Raw genomic sequence first — 22047 nt, 5'->3', positions numbered from 1 at the left:
TAAAACCTTTTAAACTTTCAGTAGTGCATCAGTTTTTATTTGCTTTTGAAAAGTGACAGAGTATTTGGACTCAGAAATAACTTGTGTGTTTGACGTAACAAGAAGATTGGAATTGCCTGGAAATGCTTACAGACATGCTAAACCGATTAATCATGTAGCACAGCTTGAGTCTTACACCTCACCAAAACAAAACCTTTATTTCTCTCAGAGGTGAAGGAACAAGAGCTACATGGACTCTGGAGAGATTGAACAGGTAGTCCAACTTCTCCAGGATTACCCGTGAATATGTGCCATAGAAGGTCCGAATCCTTGGACCCATTGTCAGACTCTACACTCATGCGGTGGGTCCAGGGTTCCTCCTGGTCCACAATAACGCCTGGCCTCATGTGGTGAGACTATGCAGGCAGTTCCTGGAGGATGAAGGAATTGATAACAGTGATTGATCCCTACGCTCGCCTGACTTAAATCCAGCAGAACACCTCTGGGGCAATATGTTTCAGTCCACCTGACACCGTCAAGTTTCACCTCACACTATCCAGGAGCTCAGTGATGCCCTGTTTCAAATCTGATAGGCGATCTACCAGGACACCAGCATTTTAGTTTGAATCTAATATCATTTTACATTAACGTTGGTACAGTATGTAGACATTCCAGCCTACTGGTTTCGCTGGGTTTTTAAAGGTAGAGTGGTGCCAAGAAATAGTTTATCATTCTCTTCTATTTGGATTATTGGTGCCAAAACAAAAAAAAAGAAAAGCTGTTAATCCCCCTCCCCATGGCTCTGATGTCGAATTGTTAGTCTTCCTCAGAGCTCTCAGTGGGCCAATTGTTTTCCTGGAAACCACTGCTTCATGCTGTGAATCAGTCAAATCAGTTGAGTGGTGGGATTTGCAGTTCTGGACTCAGAGAAGAAATACTCAAAGAATGTTTTCTGTTGGAACATTTGTTTTTAACTTTTACATTTAATCCACATTTCAATGCACCCTTGCTCATTTACTTTAGGCTGATAGATAACGAAAGGCCAAGCTCTGACTGTAGACAAATAGGCAATAGACTAGAAAGCATCTGAGTGTCAGCAGGCATTGGATAGGTCGCACTCTTCTCCATGCAGTCAGGTAATCTCTCTCAGGCTTCTTTCTCATTCAAGGCAAGTGCTGCCTCTCTGTCACTCTTCTAATCGGAACGTCTTCTTCTTTGTATTTCGTGTTCGTCCTCCCTGTTCCTGTCTATCATTGTAACTACTTGGTTTAAATTAACTGGCTGTTTTAAATGAAACAAACAAAGAAAAAAACAAAACCGTTGCCCTTTAAAAGTTCCCATCATTTTAAAGCAGCTGATGGAGTGCATTAGTGGCTAATCATGGATAATGAGGCCACTGATGTTGAGGCAATTTTGAACCTGTTATCCTCTGTCTGTACTCAACATGCTCTTTCAAACCTCCTCAGTGGCAGCTGTTTGCACTTTTATACCATTTATCACAGCTTCAAAGCATTCTGACAAATTAAAAAAAGGAATTATTGATTTATCAATTTACATATATGAGTTTTAATATGTGTCATTGTTGTATCTGGCATTTTTGGTGTACACTAATGACTTTGGTATAGTATGAATGACCGTGAAAAGCTGTGAAACTTAAATAAAATATACAGTAAAGGTCTGAAATCTATGTCCTCCTTCACATTTTCCAAAGCCAACCAATGGCCGAATTAGAGACTTTTCCGGGCAGATTCTGGCTCCTGGACCTTATGTTTGACACCCCTGCATTAAACGGTTAAATTATTTATTTATGATCTATGAGGATATTAATTGATAATCACTGTTTTTGTGACTAACCAAGCAGATCTTATGAGAATGGCAATTTAATAATCTATTAAAATGTGCTTATATAATTAAAATGGGAAAATACTACACAGTAAAAAAGTATCACACTCATTACATTATTCAAGCCATGATTCATTATGTTAAACTCGGCTGAGGATGAATTGTATTCATTCACTACCCGCTGTACCTATCCATATGCATGTTCCTGTCTTTTTTTAATAAACTATCTGGAGCTGTCTAGCTCACAGACGTACACTACTGATTAATCTTCTGGCACAGTTTAATCCTCACACCTCACCTCAGCCGCCCATTAATTTCCCTTGGAAATGGAGGAACAAGGACTGAATATATGGCTATTTAGGAGAGAGTATGTGTGTCAGGAGCAAGAGGAGTTGTAAAGGAATAAAAAGAGCAAGGTTGTTTAGATTAATAGCTTTGGACATCCAGCTTTTCTCATCTGTACGCCGCCCAGCTAAACAGGCTTCTGGACCAGACTGCTTTGTTGGGTTATCACTGGAACAATGTTTCTGCTTTTAAAGCTTTGCATCCAAGGGGTAGCAAATCAGAGACAGGTGATGGGTTATGCCAGCAGGACTGGGCTCAAAATAGACTTCTTCCTAACAAATACCCTAACTGTATATGGTGGCATAGCTTCTTTAAACAAGCGGCTCATTTTGTAAAGTGACAAGTCCAGAAAATAAAATCTTCTCCTTTTACATTATTCTTTTTGATATAGATTACTAATTAGCAAAGGAAGAAAAGAAGATTAATTTGAATTTTAAAGACACATGTAAATAGACAGCTGGTGTATGCAATCCCAACCTCGGTGAGCCGAGAGGACATTTTCCCCTGCTTTTTGTAGAAATTGCAGTTACGAATGTCGACAGTGAGTATTGCACCCACATTGACACTCTTAGCAACACTCTCTGTAACCTTCTTAAACTTCTGTGTTTACATTTGTTAGGCGTTACAAATGAACAGTTAAATCATTCATTCAACATAGTCACAAATCGCCACAAAGCCAAAATGTCGGAGCACTTTCTGCATCTTAAACTGTTATGCGATTCAACAAAGGACACTGTATTCTATTGAATTCGGTATGCAATACTCACAGTATAACCTGTGTCCTTGCTAAAATGACTCAGCAAATGTAGTGTGAAATATCACAGAATGCCAGCATTGAATAACAGGTTATTTAATCTGATTGATGCAGTGCTAGCCAGATAACACCAGAAATTAATGTACTGTGAATATTTTTTCACCCTTTTTATGCTGGACATGCTACTGTAAGTATAATGGTGTTCTCATTTGTTCCAATACTGCCTTGTATTATTAAAGTGGTAATGTGTATTTCCATGTGGGTCTACCCCTCGGAGTCATACAGTAGAGCCCATCTTTGTTTCTCAGTTGACCCTTGGGAAAGAATAGGATTAGCAAAAAACATGGAAAGAGGTGTTCCCGCACAGGACACATGTTTGGTTCGGTGTCTTCACATGACAGCACGCATAGAAAGACAATTTCTAAATTCATCTTGATGGCTAACTTCCTGTATTTGACACCAAGGATACAGCCTAAATTGGAAGAGCTACAGTGAGTGTTTGCTGATATTTTATGTACTGCTTGCATGATCTGTCATTGTGTAATATCTTCTTGTCCTCTGTCTCTCCTTGCCTTTGGGTTTTGTATGCATGAAGCTTAGCTAAAGACAATTCAACCGAGTTCACCCCAAGAGTCAGACAATGTCTCCCTGTCCGCTGGCTCTGTTTGTTGGAATGAGTACGTGGATGTTAGGTGTCTTGAGTTTTTGTGTGACTATCAGGGTTGTATATGTGTGTTTCTATTAGTCTTAAGGCTTATAGCTGTCCTTAGGGAACTGGAATACGTTCAAAATTACTCCCGGAAAAGGACCTATAGTAGATAAAAGTGAAGAAGAACTGGAAAAAAAGAAATAAGACAGGAAAATTGGATAGTATTGACTTCTATGCCGATTAGGAATTGGGAGTCATAGTATTAAAGAGTATTAAAAAGCTGGAAGCTTTGCTTAACAAAATGTAGACTGAAAAATCTGTTTCTCCTAGCAATATTTATCAATATACAATACTGTACACTGTACATCCCTAGGCTTTCTGAAGGTCTGTTTTTGTTTACCCACTTAAGATTGACCTATGAATCATTCAAACATAGAAAAAGGCAGCTACAGAAGTCTTGAGCCACGATATGGGCGATTGTGGCTCAAGACTTGGGAGTTTACCTTATAATCGGAAGGTTGCCGGTTCGAGCCCCGGCTTGGACAGTCTCGGTCGTTATGTCCTTGGGCACGACACTTCACCCGTTGCCTCTTGGTGATGGTCAGAGGGCCCGGTGGCACCAGTGTTCGGGCAGCCTCGCCTCTGTCAGTGTGCCCCAGGGCAGCTGTGGCTACATGTAGCTTGCCATCACCAGTGTGTGAATGTGTGACTGAATGTGTAAAGCGCTTTGGGGTTCCTACGGACTAGTAAAGCGCTATACAAATACAGGCCATTTACCATTTGTTTACCATATGAACCACTATTGTCTCTACACATAACAGACAACTTAGCAATTGACCAGTTTTGAATTGCACAATGCTACTGCCTGTCACAACAATATATAATTTTTTCCAATTTCTTTAGCCGAATCTTTGAAGAATGCAAAGATGACACAGTTTGACAGGCATAAAATAGCATTTTTGCGTGGTAATTGCAAAGTAATTCCCAAGGAGCTTTTAGCCCAAAACTTGTCATATTGTTGTATTGTGTGCAGTGTGTCCTTAAAAAATTTGAGGAAACTGGACAAGAGGAGGAGAGGAGACAGTAACAGGAACCCGTCTTTAAGAAAAAATCTGACACAGGACATGAGAGATGCATGTGGCCTTTCAGTTGATCCATATACTGCTCACTGAAGCCTCATCCAAAATGGACTCAGTGGAAGGATGGCTGTCAACAACAATAATGAGATATGCTAGATGACACGAGAATTAGACTGAAAATCAGCAGAAACAGGGCTTATGGAGGGATGAATCCAAGTTTGACATTTTTGGCTGAAATCATTGTTAGTTATGCTTGGTGAAGGTCAGGATAACAGTCACCTGTGAAACACAGTGGAGGCTCTGTCATAGTTTGGAACTGCATTTCAACCTTAATGAAATTATGAACATGTAACAAATACGGTCATATTTTCATCTTCAATGCAATACCATCTGGCAAGCATCTGATTAGTAGCAACTTACCTGGATAGAAAAACAAACAACGAGGCACTCAGTCATGGACTGACCTCCCCAGAGCCCAGACCTTAATATTACTGAAGCAGTAGAAAAGAACAGAAGGCCCTTGAATATCCTCCAAGAAACCCAGAGAACTATTCCTGAAGACTCTTGTAACGGTGGACCCAAGAAATACCAGCCGGAGCGACTTTTGACAGTGCAGAACTTTTTATTAAGCTCGGGGTTGTAGTGGACACATATACTCCGCGCTCTCTTTCTCTGCTGTCACGTCCGTCTCCGTCTGTCACTGCCAACACATAAAGAGACACAATCACTGTCAGATCCCAGCACACCTGTTCACCCCGCCCCTGCGCCGCCCCGGGAGCTCACTGCGTCACGCCTCCTCTGCAGCTGGCCAAGGACCACACCCACGCCACAACTCTTTAAAGAAACTGCAAGAAAACTTGTCTAACAGAGTTTAGGCTATGTTGAAGAATAAAGGTGGCCATACCAAATATTGACATTCAGCCAGACTTTGTTTTAAATATTGTGTACTGTATTTTCATGTATGTTTGCACTTTTTTTAAATAAACTACTTGACCTATTTCCCATTCCCCAGAAAAATATTAAGAAATGGAAGGTGTCTCAAGATTTTTGCACAGCACAGTTGTAGACCAGCTGAAGTTTCACTTTTGCTAACTGTTTAAATTTAAAGGAAATACAGACATGCAGCATGTGGGAAACGTATTAGATAAGAGTTGGGGATGCATAATGGTGACCTCTCATTGAGAGAGGTTAGAAACCTTTGGGAGTCATCTCATTAACTGCAAGCATGTGTGCCTGCCCATAGATAGACACAGCCCTGGTCTAATTTTACTCCAGCACTCAGGAGATACTCTGAGGCTTCCGCAATTAATAAGTCTAATGGTTATTGGCAGGAGCTAGAAACCACTATATGGGATGTCTGATTGACCTGAGGTAAACATGACACTTTACGGGTTAACAAATCCCTAAACTGGAAGGAAATGGAGCTTTTACTGATGGAATATAAGGTGCCATTTATAGAAAATCACAGAGAGTATTATACTAATGCGCCTTATAGTCTACTTGCATGGTTGTGATTTAATTAAGACCTATGGCACAAATTTTTCTTAAGCTAAATACACCTGGGTTTTCTCTGGTGCAAAGGCAAGCCTGCAGCATTTTTTTTTTAAATTTAACTACCCTGCAGTATTTGACGGAGTTAAAGCTGACTTTCATGTTAATGAGACAAGTGATAGTTTCATTTGAAAAGTACAGCATCTTACTTTTTAGCAAGTGCTTTAGGATCTCTTCACTCATAAAGGCAAGCAGAAAAATCAGACAAGGAAAATGATGATTTGCCACGATTCTTCCAGGTGGCAGAAACTATTGATGGTTTGTTAGACGGATATTAGCTGTGCAGGACTGTCACCTTCAGCTCTGATTGGCTGTGACGCTACTGTGCTCTTTCTCCCAGGTTTTGGTGCACTGCAGCCCTGAAATCTTGTAGACGTGCTGCATTGATATTCAGGGCCTGTTTCTGATCCCCATCACTGCTCTCATTCTCTCTCTCACCATACTTCACCATAAGCTTCTTAACTAAACTAAGTCACTATACAGGAAATAATGTTATAAAATGTGGTGAAAAGTTATCCAGTCACTACAGTACTGTATGGATCCATTCTAGGTTTTCTGTTCTGTTCTGTTCTGTTCTGTTCTATTCTAGTCATGATCCCGACTTTTGCGAAGATAATTCTATTCACATTATCTGCTTTGTGTTTGTTACCTGCCAGAAACGTCTCTTCACTTCAGACACATCTGCTTCTTACTTCCCTGCAGTTACTTCCCGTTCACCCATTCACTCCCCACCACACAGGACGTTCTCGTACTCTTGTCATTTCGAAGGATGTTTCGTTTCTTAAGGATGAAAAAATGTAATTAAAAGCATCTCATTTTCAAAACCAACTCAAACATTCGGTGTCATTGTTCCCAAACAAACAAGCAAAAAATTTTTTTCTCTGTCAGTCATTCTGTTGTAGGTATTACTGCTGTATTTGGAATCACTGTCTTGTTGCATGATTCAGTTTCAGTTAGGTTTTAGCTGTCAGAAAGATGGTTTCACATTTATCTCTAGAATGCTTTGGTATACAGAGTCGTTCACCTTTCAGTCACTGAGTTGTGACAATGTAATGTACACGTTGAGCAAGAGACAGGAATATAGGCATTGGTAAAGCAGAGTGTGTGTGTGTGTGTGTGTGTGTGTGTGTGTGTGTGGGGGGGGGGGGGTGATGAAGACATAAAGAGTGTGAGGTTGTACCCTCTCTTCCTCCTCCTCCTCCTCTCTCCCTGCAAGCTGTGATAGGATAAGATCTGGGATACATGAGTGACAGTGTCATGAAACTGTTGCTGTTACCTTCTTCTGGAGCGCCTGGCTTACACAAAGGTCTTGTGTCCTGCAGCTATAATGTCCACTGGGGTGAGCTGTATCCAGGTCTGTGGGTCTTATATGGGAATCCCGATCTGCAGAATGCAAGAATGACGCATGCCCTTGAAAGTTATCCCTCCTCTCCATTTTTATTCACATACTGGCTTCTTCTTTACATCTACAGCTTTTTATCGCGTTTCTGTCTTCAAGGCATTTCAAATCTTGTCCAATCACCTTCTAATTTCTAAATTCTTTGCCTTTCCTTTTTCACTTTGCCCCCCCCCCCCCCCTTTTCTTTTGTACATCGTTTATTTATTCACTGTACGTCCCACCAGCCCACCCCTCCTCTTTTTTTTTTTCTTTCCTATCTCTCTTCCTTCTTCTGATATTTCTAAAAACTAGGTTGCATGCATGTCTACACTGGACCTGCTGTTCTGTTCTCGGGGCAAAATGTCAATGAGAGTGAGTAAGAGACCCACAGGGATGTAGAGAACAGGATTCACCATCATATCCTCTCCTTCCTGTCTTTTATCCTCTCTATTCTTATCAATCCAGTTATCGGTCTTTCTGTCTATCTATCTTGAGTGATCCAGTCAGATAGTGGAAGATCTGCTATGCAGCACTGTCCACACACACACACTTTCTCTCTCACGCACACACACAAACACACACACACACACACACACACACACGCACACATACATACGCCCACCCCTGCTGCCTGCCGACATGGTACAGGCTGTGCATTGAGACAGCCCCAGCTGAGGCAGTAGCAGTGAGAGTGCAGCTTAGCGAGTCTCCACACACACATGCACACCTACACTCACACACACATGCACGCACACATATCGCACGTCGCTGTTGTGCCTAGTCCCCTGCTGCATGTGCCGTTGCAGTATCGTTTTTAGGTGGGATGGTTTTCACGTCACGGTGACGGTGCTTTTAACCTTTCTGCCATGTAAGTATGCGTTGCTCATGTATGAAAATGTAAATTAATCAGCACTTTTGTTTCGGGTATTTTTGTGTGTGTTTGCTGGTTCGATCATTTGCTTTTGATTCTGTTAAATAAATCAGCTGCATGTGAAGACACTGAATTGTACACATTGTTCCATGTGTGTCTCTGGTTTGTGACAAAGAGGACAAAGATAATAATGTAACCCTGTACTGTTATCCAAAATGGTCTAGGAGCAGGTGGTCTGTGAGAGAGGGAGAGGAGAGATGAGGAGATCTGTTAGAGCTGTCTGCACGATCCATCAACACGTGCATAATATATGCAGCGGTGACATTTTTTAAATATGCAGATATGTTGTACAAGTTCTGTCGGTCAATGCTGTGTGTTGGTCTTTGACTTTCAGGTGAAATCAAATGCCCTTGTCTGCAGTTTCTGTATATAAAGATGTTTTATTGCACACCCCTTCTCTCTCTCAGGCCATCTGTTGGCAGAATAAACTCTGCAGTTTCTCTTCTCTGTCATACTTACTGACTGGTTCTGGCATGGCAGCAGGTTTCACTGCTGTAGCTGATCATGTGTTTGCTGTCATTACTGCATTAGCCAACTGACTATTTGGCATGGCCACTGAATTAATTGGGAACATTATCACTTCTCCTCCTTACTCTGTTGGCTGTCAGTTTTTCTTGTCTTGCTGGCTGGGTCTGTGGCACATTCCAATCAGTGGTCAGTGAATTGGTAATTGCATTGGCTGGTTAGTTGATTGGATTTTTGCTTGTCTGATCAACTGACTGGACTGATCATCTCTGCAACTGACTGACAGGGTCAATAGCTTTTCGTCTGGTTGGCTAACCAGAATCGGACACTTTGGTTCACATGTAGTCAGTGTGACAGTTGTAAAAAAAAGTCAGCCATTTGCATAGCCACCAAGTTATTCATGCATTCATTCATACAGTCAGTCAGCAAGTCTGCCGTCCAATCATTCAGCTGTACTCTAAGATAGGCTGTCATAGGAAATTGATCGTGCCTCTATTAGGGCTGCGATGACTGTGTGACCTCAACCATCATCTCCACTGCACCAAGACAGCCGGGCAACTCAAATGAGTGTCCCCATTTTATTGCCGTGTTCTTGCTTTTTCCCCTCTTCATGTTTTGCTTGCTCGTTATGTTCAGATAATAAGACATAGATAATAAAAGTGCAAATGTGTGCATAAAAATTAAAAATGGAATACTTTGGAGGCAAAAAGAAGAAAAAAGGTAACATATTCATGAGAATTTAAAAATGTTGTGCCAAAGTGTGTATCTGTTTAGAGTAAACCTTGTGAATTCAATGTAATTACTTTAACCAAGTTTGTAACTCGCAAAAAAACCCAAATAGCAATTTCCATAGCCACTTGTTCCCCAGGATGGAAGAGTCCCTACAAATTAATACATTTTTTGTGTATAATGACCTTTAACCTGTGAAGAAATATTTATACACTAATAGTAATGGTAAATGGCCTGTATTTGTATAGCGCTTTTACTAGTCCCACCTAGGGACCCCAAAGCGCTTTACACACCCAGTCATCCACCCATTCACACACACTGTTGGAGGCAAGCTACAGTTGTAGCCACAGCTGCCCTGGGGCAGACTGACAGTAGCGAGGCTGCCATATCGCGCCATCGGCCCTTCTGGCCAACACCAGTAGGCGGTAGGTGAAGTGTCTTGCCCAAGGACACAACGACTGAGACTGTCCGAGCCGGGGCTCGAACCAGCAACCTTCCGAGTTACCTTACAAGGCGAACTCCCAACTCTTGAGCCACGATCGCCCATAATAGTGGTGGTCTTTCCTGGATGATTGTCCCTCCCTGCATCTATGGAGGTTCACTGAATTATGAGTATGAGTATTATGATACGATTCCCATATATGACCTTCACAGTCATATCATAAATGCACACAGAATGTGCTCTCCACCCTTGTTGAAAAAAAGAGTACCATCCTTCCAAAAGATTTTCAGAGAGCTGGACAATCATTTCCAAGACACATTGGATGAGTTTAGACTGCATGTGGCATGACTTTTTGTCATTTAGTTTCTTGCCTGTCTGTAAATATAAATTATTTTGTCATTGTATGATTTATTTATCACTAGGAAGGATAACTAATTACAGTCAATGCATATCACCTACAGATACAATCCATATGTTGCTCTGCTTTCTTATACACTTCTGTAGCCGAGAGTGGTGCATGCACCTCATTATTTTTGCTGTGTCATCATCACGTTTTAGGATCTTACAGCTTAAAGACAAATAAAAATGATAAGCAAGGCTAACCCTTAACCCTATTTTACCTTAAAAAAGAACTAATATGTAATGTAATGTGATCAATTCTTGCCTTAAATGACAGGAATTGATAGATAACATATAGCAACTTCATTGCTTATTTTTCTTTTATAAGCATTTCTGTCAGTGAAGGAAAGCTATTTTAAAAACCTGATTAGTGGAAAGAAGAAAAAGAGGAGACTGAGACGTATAAATATAGGATTTGGCTGAAAGGGACAAGGCTGCCATTGAGCCAGTTTAAATTCAATTCTTACTCCTACTTCAGCCAAACAATATCATGTCTGGAGTAAATGCAGCAACGAAGGCAGGAACAAGAATAAAAGGTGGAGAGGTACGATGAAACTGAATGAAAGAAGGAACATTGCAATCCAATGAGGTGGCCATCATTTTCTAGGGTTAGTGAGTATTGATATACAGTTGTGTGTGGATTGTACAAGTTAGTGGAAGTTTAAGATCTGTAATTTAAAAACCAAAATGAAACCAAAGAAAAACTTGACTTAAAATCTCTACGTGTGATTTAATGTAATTTCCATGGACTAATGATTTATTGTGCTTTATGTGCAGTTTAGAAACATTAAGTATATTAAGTAAATTATATATTTTATATATTAAGCTGAGTTCCTTAAATAGAAAAGGTATTCTGTTAAGGACAAATTCATATCAGGTACCATATCCATGCCAACTTTATTTATAAATCACTTTAAAAACAGCCTCGCAGGTAGAAGTGCTGCAGGTGATGGAATAAAAGTTTGAGCACTTTTGTTGTTGATGGTTTTTGTTTCCTCCAGTCATGAAATCTTTCAAATTTTTGAAAGAAAAATATTTTGGCTGGTGAGACAGTGTGAAAAAAATGCACCTCTGATAACAAGTGTTCATAAGATGGGTTGAAAGCCTGGGTGTGAAGCAATTGAAGACAGCCACTTGACATTGACACCCACTTGCTTTGAGTGTAGTGACACATTAGAGAGTCCAGTGTTTTTTCTTTCCAAATTTTTCTCAGGTGAAAATACTTTTAGTTTTCCTACTGTGTGAAAATCTGACAGCACAAAGTGGGTTTGTACATAGGTGTATGACACAATGACTAATAATTTTTCCTCCATGTCTATTCCTGTCTTGTAAGCGATTATATTTTTGGTGTCTTGCCTGCTGATTGTTTGAAATCACTTTTTATAGTGTCCTGGTGATTCAGGATGTGTTTGACATGGTGAGCTGTGAGCTAGTAGTTGATGTTATTTTCTCGGCTTTCCTTTGTGTAAGTGTATAATCTGAATTGATTCCATAAATTGTTGATTCCATAAATTAAAGTTGAAATGAGATATAGATAGCCGTGTGTTGAGGACTAGAAGCACGCGTTGCTGTTTGATAATGGGACAGCAAAGGCTGAAACGTTCAGATCTTGCATCTAGGAGCTTGTGCCAATACAGCAGTGTAACACGTGACATTTGTTGGATGTGGTATTCTCTTGAAGTGAAATTGTTTGCATTGCTTCTGATAGTATTTTTTCATCTACTTTGCTTTCTTCGCTGCTAAGAATTATTATGAGGAGAAAGAAATAGTGACGTTATAAACCCAATAAAATATCATATCATCAGCAGCTCATGCTTGATGAAACATTGGTGCCGCACTTGCTAACACTAACACATACATGTAGTGTTAGCAAGCTTTTTATAAGGTCTTGGTTATTGCTTTACTGGTTACTACTACTGGTTAAAAAGACCAACTTCATTCATCATGAATTGATCATTGCAGCATGATAAATGGATGCTTTTTCTATTTTTTTCTATGTATTTGATATTTCTGTGAGAAGGTAATGAATATTTGTAATTATAATTAGGATATTTGGATTATCGCATAGAATGTGTTGAATTTGTTTATTGATGATGGGTTTTTATGTGTATTTCTATTTATTTAACTGCAGATGGAAACTAAATGTGGTGAAGTGCATCTTTCTATTTAGATGAATGTTTTTTCATACATTGCGCCTGACAGAAAGAAGAAGAAAAAAAAAAAGTCTAAAATAATCAATAAAAAAATCAAATCGAATCCACACCATAGTTTTTAATCAGCAACTCTATTATTTAGACCAGTCAGTCATTTCTAAGATGTTGCAAATCAGAATGTTATTTTAACATCAACATTTTCTGTCGTCCATGAATCATGTCGTTTTTGTAACGGCAGGCTCTGAACAAGCTAGCTTAAGTTGATGTTTATCAATTTAGTAACAACAAGAGGTTGGCTGTTACTAAAGGATCTCAGAGTTATGGTTGTATAAGTACCTAATACTTGAATTTAAAGTATGATAAATTAAATAATGTTTTAGATTATTAGTATTATTAGATAAAATTAAATGTAATGGTGTCAAATGTAGGGATGTCGATCCATAAAGTTATATAGGCTAACTACTGTTAAAGTTAAATTAGTTACTACTAATAATAAAAAAATATCATATTTTGTTTGAATGACTTGAAAAATTTTAATTTCCAGGCAAACTTCAAAGGAAACTGTAGTGCTTCCCTTCTCTCCTCTTCTTTTGTCTACTCTCCTACATCACAGTTCGCTTCCATGTGTTGAATTTAAATAGCCCAATAACTCCCTCATGATTTTTTGAAGCCTCATCTGGAGCAAGGAGAGGGCCACGGCAGCCTTTTTTCTTTTCGTCTAGCAGTGACCTTGCAGTAGGAAGTTAATATAACATATGTGTGTGTGTGCAGGCATGTTTGTGTCCATGTGTCAGAATGCACAGAATACAGCATATGCATATACATAAGAAGTATGAGGTCTATGATTTTGCTTAATAGACGATAACTATGGGTAAATATACATGAATGAATGTATATATGGCTAATATGTCTAAATTATCAGTACATCCAATTTCCACAGGGGAAAAACAAAAACAAATCAAATTCTGCCTTTCAGTCTTCAGATTGCATCTAATCTTGATACTTAATCAAGATAAGAAAACTATGTGTCACATTATAATGTGCTTATTCAGTTCTAGTTTGAAACATGTGAAACTGAACAGACTGCTGCTGGTGCTAATTCCGGTGATAAATGGGTTCTGGTGGACTGAAATGGCTACCAGTAAAGCTTTTGTAAGCCCGCTCTTTTGTTCTATTAACAGTTAGATAGATGTGCTCTACTGCATGCATACTGCAGCCAGTATTACACAATTTCAGTTCCTTCTTATCTTCCCGCAGACAGCTGAATTCAACGTTGTCTCTTTCTCTATTTTTGGACTATTTCTCAGTGAAACCTGGAACATCGGTATGATTCCTTTTATTCTTTTGCCTGAACAGATGATTTCTACACCAGACACAGACAGTGACACAAACATATCACCACACTGAGACATTTTAGCTGTTTTGTAGATGTGCACGGTCTCATCAGGGAGATTGGTTACAGAACCAATTTGTCACATGCATTTGTCAAACTCCGCCTAATGTAAGATCCTAACAGACTCTAGTCCGTCTCCAGGAAGATTCCAGCATTATATAATGAACCACTGGTGGGCAGAGAAGCACGCAGGCACAAGGAGGTGAGCCGACAAAGGAGAAGTTTAAAGAGAGCACAGGCAGACAGATGGGATGGTTTATTTAAATCCAAGTGGGGAACAAGACAGGAAAAAATTAGAATAGTTATATTCTGATATTTAGAAGTAGACATAAAAACATAATACCTGTGAACTGATTTGATGTCACACAAGAATTTCTTTTTGTTTTCATGACTGTCTACCTGAAATGACTAAACACACACACACACACACACACACACACACACACACACACACACACACACACACACACACACACAAAAAGATGTGCATAAGTGTGCATATGTCATCTGACAGGTATAAGTAATTCTAGCCACAAGTTTCTCTGTGACCAGTATTTAAAACAGACCAGGCTTGTATACAATGAATAAATGGATGACACAGCTGGCGCTAATTAGCTTTCAGCTGGAGGATTAACAGCTTTATTTGCTTGTTTTCTGACCTGTATGTGATCATCAGTTGTACCGCACTGATTTTTTTTTAGACGTTTAAATCTTGCAACGTTAAGTCCAAATGGTGACAGGCTACAGCGTGTGTTTGGATTAGATGCTGACGAGTGCTCGCATTAGATGTTGTGCTTCCACCACACACAACACTTTGTTTTTTTTGTGTATGACTTAGATGATGATGAACGAGGTCTAGCAGTCTGCGATCCTTTTAATCCTATGCAGGCTTCCCATGTTGGACTTGTTAAAGTTAAATGTGACACCCAGTGTTTACAGCAATGTTAATATTCTAAAGCTACTTTTGGCTGCTCCCTTATTTACAAGGGTCACCACACACTCTAAAAAGGAATTCAGAGGCTTAGTAAATATCACTATAAATATAAGTTAGATGAGCCTGAGATAAAATATCCTTATAGTAATTATCTGAGTTTGATAAGTTGAAATAAATGTCTAAAATGTTAAATTATATTTTGTGTTAAATTAAGGTATTCATTTACATCTCAGGCAAAAAATTCAGTATGTGGTTCACAGAATACCTTCTTTGCATGTGCTTAATATTTTTGTTTAAAATGGAATCAAAATATTTGAGAAATAGGTGTCTATACTCATCAGTATCTTGTACTAAAATCATTAATTATTCAAATCAATATTATTTATTGTCAGCAACTACAACTGAAAAGTGTAATTAAAACATGATAACGTAGAGTAATTGAGTACCATGAGCCTTTTTCATTGTTTTGTTCATTTTGTTTTTTAAATAATCTGAGCTTTTGTGTTTGCTCTCATGGAAAAATGTTTAACATGTGGTCATTTTTCATACATGTATTATGAAAAACACAACTACATATTAGTTTGTTTGGTTTTTTAGACTTAGACTACCAGTGAAATACAATAACATTCATATTTGAATGTTAGGGGGCGGTCGTGGCTCAAGAGTTGGCAGTTTGTCTTGTAATCGGAAGGTTGCCGGTTTGAGCCCCAACACCGATAGTCTCGTTGCCTACTGGTGGTGGTCAGAGGGCCCAGTGTCTGGCAGCCTCGCCTCTGTCACTGCGCCCCAGGGCAGCTGTGGCTGCAATGTAGCTTGCCATCACCAGTGTGTGAATGTGTGTGTGAATTACTGAATGATTCACACACACATTCAGGATGACTGAATGTAGTGTAAAGCGCTTTGGGGTCCATAGGGAGTAAGTAAAGCGCTATACAAATACAGGCCATTTACCATTTCTAATATTAGGTATAATTTTAATTACGTTCGGTTTACAATATTAAGTAAATGGAACAAAATTTTGGATTAACTGACCATCTATATTTCAGTTACATTGACCAAGCAAGTCAGTGTTATTTACTCAATTTTTTCATGTTTGTGTAACAACTACAATTATTTATTTCAACTTAATATGTTTAAGCTTTAGTTATTCAATTGATCAAGTATATTGAACAGATTTGACTGGTTTTGAATCTACTCAATATTTATACGTGTAAAAGTGTTGCCTCAAAAATTCAGTTTTAGTTTTTAGAGTGCAGTGGGTACCTCCACATGTTTGATTTGTCAGATTTTTAATTCTTATGGAAGCTTGTTTCTGCCACTGAAAAAAAAAAGCGTGAATATTATGTCAAAAGTAGGGCTTAATAACTCAAAATTTGAAGATATCTTCTTAATTTCAAGCCATTTTCTCAGAAGTCTGAGTTAAGAAGTTGAAATTTTCAGCCTGAAATTTTGAGATAGTAATTTGAAATTCTGACTTTGGGATGGCAACAAAGGTATTTTTCAATAGCAGAATCAAGTTTCTCTACCTTCCTGACTAAACACCAAAGGGATTTATCTCTCTTCCTGGCTGGCTCTAATTAAACTGGAGATCTTTGACTTCTGAGCCACAGGGGGGATAACTGGTAGATCACTTGGGTTAAACTGAGTTTTGATACTTAACATTTAGTACTTGTATAGTAGTGCTGGTGTAGTGACAAATTAATTTCAGGCTCTATATTAAAGTCATCTCTAAAAATTGCCAGAAACCAGAAGGCTTCGGGCCATTCGTGCGACTCATGTGTGGCTCTGCACATTTCCTTTTCTGTGACATCTACAGATGTGAAAGAATTGCTCGAGCTGTCGTCTCTACTTCCATCATCATATACTGTAGGTAACCTCTTCTGGCAATGAAACAGCATGAACTTTTGACATTTGACATAAACCACTTTTTCTATAAACCATTGCTTACGCGCTAGACTTGGCTTTAGTGGCATTTGTGAAGAACCGACATAAAATTTCACTGTCTGTGCACATGCTCATATGAGTAGTCAGAGCCTTAGGTATATCATTATGTCAGAGATTTATCCCAAAACCAGACCTTACAAGTTGGAATTCACAGTCTCTGCCTCATGAAATCTAAGCTTTGACCATTCATCCCTGAAAATGGTGGTGACTCAAATACTTTGCAGGCTCTTTCTTGGTTTGAAACCCTCTGCAGCAAGTGCCAGGCTCAGTGTCTTTTCCTATTCACCATACCACGTGTGGACTGGACCATGTGACATAATATGTATGGATTAGTAAAATCCCCATAAGCACATGTGTCATTCACTTGTTTAATGTGATACTTTCCTTGAGGAGTAAACCAGAGTTTGAAATAAAATAAAAGAGACTTCTTGTAGGTTGGACTAGGTTCAGGCAGGTAAGGTTATGATAGCTGGATGTGAGCCTGAAGCTAAAAGGGTGTGAAAGTTGTTATCCATCAGAAAGGTCAAAAGTGAAAAGGTTGACCCCATTACATTTTCTTGGTTCTTTGTGCTCATGTTTTAATTGAGTCTGCCAGGTATTGCCTGCCATACATGTTTCTGGCGATGTTCAGGGAGGCTGTTTAATATTTGAACAATGTACCACAGATATGGGTGAGGCAGTTTAAACTGGCTTTAATTAAGAAACAAAACCTAGAGCCAGATTTATTAAGCAGTGCAAATTGGTGTGATGCTACAGTCTTCAAAAAACACACATGGAAGTGGAATGTTTTGTAGGTGCCCAAATTTATATCCAGGTCATTTTGTTAATGACAAGTGCAAGCTAATTAGAGCTGCACAAACTATTAAAATATTGAAAGAAAAATAAATAAAAGTGTATTTATGATGTTGCAGAGCTGCAAACCGCCCCACTGGCTGTTAAAATGAACACATCAGTGTTTTAAGTAATGCATCCCTGGCTTCTTGTATAGGGAAACCATATATTCTCTCTTCCTTGTTAAGCTCTGTTACATTATAAAAGTAGCGTTGCAGACCATAAATATGCAGGGTCAGCTCCAAAGATTTAGGACGAGTCAGTGGAGAGCTACAGTACAGAGCCAAAGCCTTGGCAAAGTGTACACAGCAATCCACCCGTGCCAGTTACATGCCCATTTTGATAACGTCGCCCTCTGTCATTCCAAATAAATCCACACACCTAGTGGTAACTATTGCATATATGATGTTTTGTCACTATTGCATTGTAATGTTTGCAAAATAATAAGATTTGTTTTTGTTTCGATAATAAATAAGAAAGAAAATTTAAATTCCCACCTGAAACCCTTAGTTACAGTTAAATCGGTAGATCCATCCCAACTGTCATAACGTGAAAGGCAAGCTACAACCTAGGCAGGTCACCTATCTATTGCAGCTCTAATACTGAGACAGGCAGTTAACTGTTCGTGCTCACATTCAATCACCAGTTAACCTAACCTAGAGAGAACCCACACAAGCATGCTGAAAACATTTAAACTCCACACGGAAAGGTCGTACGCGTCAGAAGGAACGATTATCCAGGTTGTGCGTATTGGCTAATGGCTATGTGACTGACTAATGAGATTGACCCCTTGCTAATTTTCAGTTTCAGCATCTCATGGCCTCATGTAACATAAACAACTGAAAAGTTGAGAGAGACTTGAATAAATAAAGTAAGGTAAAGGAGACAGCTGGCTGGAATTGCCTGTAATAAGTAAAGCTAGTAATGAAAAATGTAGTCCTTAAGATTTAAACAGGCTAGTTATAAAGGACACATTAGTTATGAAGGGCGAATTAGAGCTAATTAGAGCAAAATTATTTTTGCACTGGGCTGCGAATGTATTCACTTGAAAGTACAAAAAAGTTATTTGTTGCAAGTCTTCAAATAATGAACCAATATTATGGAAAAAAATGCTGTACTTAAAAATAACGGGAGAGACTGAGAGTGTCCAGGCAGTATAAGAAGAGCATAAAAGCATGGGCATGGCAAGAGAAAATGTCACATCGCTGTACCTGCCAAAATTGTACGGTGTGCTTCAAAAGAAGAAAAGCAAAAGTAGCAGGTGGAAGTCAGGATGCAAGCAAGAGATGGCATTGCAACAGCGACACACCAGAGATGCAAACTCATGGTCCGTCAGCAAAATATGCCTTATTCTGTCTCACTACTAAACAAGTTAACCAACAAAGTCAGCGAGTATTAGCAAGTCTGAATGGGAGTGCAGGTTGGAGAAAAAGACCTCAGTATACACGTCCTTGTTCAAGATGTGCTTATTCTACAAGTTCTAACAATTCAATGATCAATAGTTTGAAGGTATGACATTGATGTGTTGGTTATTGTAGTGGTGGTGAGGTCAGCAACAATATCTGCTCATCACCTTTTATGTGTTTTTTTTGTGGCTCATTTATCACTCTAGCTGTTGCAGACGTCCTTGATCCCTCTCCTTGTTCCAGATCTATCCTTTTCCTCTTTACCTCTTTGGATTCTTTGCATCACGTATGATTGAGACACTAGTCGTCTTCTAAAAGAATTATTTTTCTTGTATAGCTAAAAGATGCCTTTCATGAGAGCTTCACTATTTGGTGCAAATGTTTGCATTACTCACTGCCTTGTCCTCTGTCCTTTAGCCCAGTCGTTTTACAGCTATAGCATATTATCATCAGGTCTCACCTATTTGCTTCTTAATCTTAGTCTGGAGTGACACATAGCAACCCCTGCAGCCATTGGCATTGTCTGGCCAACTGACTGTCTTCAAAAGCCCCTCATCAGCTACCCCTAGCACACAACCACAAACAGAGTTAGTCCATAAATACTTGGGCAATGGTCAGTGGATTTAAAATCAAGATGTGATTGAACTGCACACTTAGCAATTTAGAAAATGCATGTGATACAACGCCTTTTTCTTATATTTTTATAGACATTTCTCAGTTGTAAAAAAATAATTGGTTGGACTAGCATCATTTACAAGGTAAGGATTGTTTGTTTTTAATACGTGGGTGAAAATTCTTTGCAGTCATCCTTTTGCAGACTGCCTGAATTTTAGAACAAATCACCAAATGCTGTTTCCTCCCCTAAGAGGCTTTGCGAGGTCTTTAGTGCAGCTGCATTCAGTTGCTTGTTTACAGATCACAGTATAGCCTAGAGTATAGCTATGTACACTTCAGAAGTCATCCATGTAATTCTAACAGTAATCACGTTACCACCAAAGACCAGTGACCTGTTTCTACTGGCAGCCATACATGCCCATGCCATAGCATTGGCCCCACCATGTTTGACAGATGATGTGATATGGTTGAGATCATAATCTGTCTCTCATTTTGATGCCGGTTCATCTTGGTTTAATCTCTCCTAAGATTGTTTTTATTTATTTTTTGCTTCCAGATCTGTTCGACTCTGGCCTTCCTGTTTTCAAGTGTAACAGCTCTCTGTATTTCCACTGATGAAGGCGTCTCTTAATTGTAGATTTTGACACTGATACACTTAGCTCTTCAAGTGTTCTGGGCTTGGTTAGAGTTTGTAGTTGCTTTTCTCAACCATAGAAATAATTTTGTCATCTTCTCTTTAACTGACTTTTGTGGGCTTTCAGGCCTTTTGGAGCTAATGAGCAAGCCAGTGCTTTGCTTCTTTTTAAAAAATAAACCAGACTGTTGATTTGGCCAGTCCTAAAATTTTTAACTGTCTAAGAGGGTTTATTTTAAGCCTAATTATAGCTTCGAGATCTCCAGTTAAAAAATATGAAATGCAAGTTTAATACTTGGAATTATCTCCTGATTTTTTGTCTGCTTAATGTCTCATGAAATATTGAGGGATCATGCCTCACCTGGCCACGAAACTGCTTGTCAGTCAATTCTAGTGTTACTTTTGTGCCTCTGAAAATAGTAGACTCTTTTAAAATAAAGCTTTAAATCTGTACTTCAATCACATCTTGATTGTTTGATCTAAAATCAGCTGCGGTGGTGTACAAAGCCAAAATGATACTACCAAGTACTCATGGACTAACTGAACAAGTACATATTCACATGGGTATTTGTTGCTCTTCCTCTTCCTGTGATACCTTTCTTGCTTTCTTTATCTTCTTTTTAGCTTGACATGGGTTGGATCTGCAGTCGTTATCGAGCTCCTGCATTGGTTAGTGAAGAAAAAATGTATTTATTTTTCGTCAGGCTCTGTCTGCACATAGTTAGCGTGACAGCTGTTTTCAACCCAATTAGAGAGCACTGATGGTGGCTGAAAGAAGAATCTCTGTGTGGTTGTTATATAACAATTCACCTCTGAGACAATGTCAGTTAATGTGTCTTTCTCTCTGTCTGGTTGTGTGTTTGTGTGTGTATGTGTGTGTATGTGTTCCACAGCAGCTGCTACCTAATGCACCATGTATTTGGGGATTCCCTGAACATTGTGCCACTGCTTATGCTGCTTATTATTTTCTTACCCCCGTTTTATGAGACAAACTGCCTTTTTTAATTGCAGAAACTGGCAGTCTTTTGCAGGTTATGCATTATGATGCTGTTTTAGTGATGGAGTTTATTGAACTTATCATACATCACTGTTTATAAGTCTTTGCATTGTAACTCAACCCCACTCAAACTACATGCAATAAATGGTACATTTGAGAAGCTTGTATTATATTTTTTTGAGACTTTGGTAGTATGCTGTTCATTTTTTCCTTTCTGTAATTTGTAGTGTTATTTTTGTCCCGCCTGCATGAACGCCTAAAAAAAAAGAGTGTTTTTAACATTTAATAAATTTAAAGCATGATGTGATTTCACGAACTTGTGAGCATTTGTAAAACTGAAATTACGATGTGACATCTGTGAACTGGCAAAGGTGCAGAACAGCTCTTACTAAAGTCTTCTGCACTATTTTATGTCACAGGCAGGGGGGGCTGTATGCCAGCTATGCTGGTGGCAATGTTGCAGTGGGCACAGCTCATACCTCAGCTCTGCCTCACTGTGCTCAAGGACATTTTGAGAGGCACAGAGAATGCACATGACTTCACTGGAGGGCAGCAAACTGCCCACTTCTTGTCAGACCAGGAACTTTACATCAAGGA

At 39.1% G+C, this 22047-nt stretch overlaps 1 protein-coding gene across 1 annotated transcript in view; it reads left to right on the top strand.

Moving 5' to 3' along the window:
• Window positions 1–8287: 8287 nt before the first annotated feature.
• The window catches only part of atp2b2 (ATPase plasma membrane Ca2+ transporting 2), a 93938-nt gene continuing 80178 nt past the window's right edge, over window positions 8288–22047 (top strand). Inside the window, exon 1 of the mRNA XM_026167719.2 lies at window positions 8288–8445. The gene's annotated coding sequence lies outside the window, so the exon portion shown is untranslated. The remainder of the gene's footprint in view (window positions 8446–22047) is intronic.

Source organism: Astatotilapia calliptera, chromosome 5, assembly GCF_964374335.1.
Source record: "Astatotilapia calliptera chromosome 5, fAstCal68.1, whole genome shotgun sequence".
NCBI classification, from domain to species: Eukaryota; Metazoa; Chordata; class Actinopteri; order Cichliformes; family Cichlidae; genus Astatotilapia; species Astatotilapia calliptera.
The sequence above is the reverse complement of the archived record's forward strand: the minus strand, read 5'-3'. Positions and strand labels throughout refer to the sequence as shown.